The sequence below is a fragment of the Sinocyclocheilus rhinocerous genome, unplaced genomic scaffold, assembly GCF_001515625.1.
Source record: "Sinocyclocheilus rhinocerous isolate Xijiao unplaced genomic scaffold, SAMN03320098_v1.1 scaffold32810, whole genome shotgun sequence".
NCBI classification, from domain to species: domain Eukaryota; kingdom Metazoa; phylum Chordata; class Actinopteri; order Cypriniformes; family Cyprinidae; genus Sinocyclocheilus; species Sinocyclocheilus rhinocerous.
In genome coordinates this window covers 1-688 of record NW_015659264.1, presented here as the reverse complement: position 1 = coordinate 688, position 688 = coordinate 1, and the positions used below count along the sequence as shown (strand labels likewise).

The 688-nt window shown below is 48.8% G+C and overlaps 1 non-coding gene across 1 annotated transcript; it reads right to left on the bottom strand.

Moving 5' to 3' along the window:
- Positions 1-527: 527 nt before the first annotated feature.
- trnaf-gaa (transfer RNA phenylalanine (anticodon GAA)) lies at positions 528-600 on the bottom strand. The gene has a single exon. It is a non-coding gene; the product is annotated as a tRNA-Phe (tRNA).
- Between the last annotated feature and the right edge of the window lie 88 nt (positions 601-688).

The window sequence follows — 688 nt, the reverse complement described above, 5'->3', positions numbered from 1 at the left end:
CGAGATGCGGACTTGAATATGCGCAGAAGCAGCACTAGTCTTACTAGACGGTGGCTTGCGATTGGCCCAGAGTAGTCAGCATGGATTGATACTGCTCAAGAAAAGAGGGAGCAAAGAAAATCGCTGAAGAAAAACTGTCTGAGGTCTGTAATGTTTCTTCACAAGAAGTAACGGTGACACAAGTCTGCTAAATTTAGTTCTAAGTTGTTCTGTTTATTGTGTGTTCTAGATTCTGCAGCGCAGCCCATCTGAGCGTTGAACTCGGATCACTGAATTCAGAGTCCAGAGTGCTAACCGTTACACCATGGAACCAAGCAGCAGCTGGCCGTCTGCCGTTCTCGAGATTTGAACTCGGATCGCTGGATTTAGAGTCCAGAGCGCTAAGCGTTACACCACGGAACCAAGCAGCAGCAAGGGCGTTTGCCCTTCTGTTTGCAGTGTAGTACTGACTCAGATGGAGGTATTGAGAAAAGCATCTGACCCGCGAGCATCAGAATGGTGTCCAAAATGCACTCCCTGCTCCATCCTGCCTAAACCCGGGATCGAACCAGGGACCTTTAAATCTTCAGTCTAACGCTCTACCAACTGAGCTATTTCGGCCTCAGCGCTATAGTTTGTCACCGACTGAGTGACCCACTCAATACAATGCAAGCAGTAGGTAAGCGACCAAGTAGAAGGACTGCCGGCA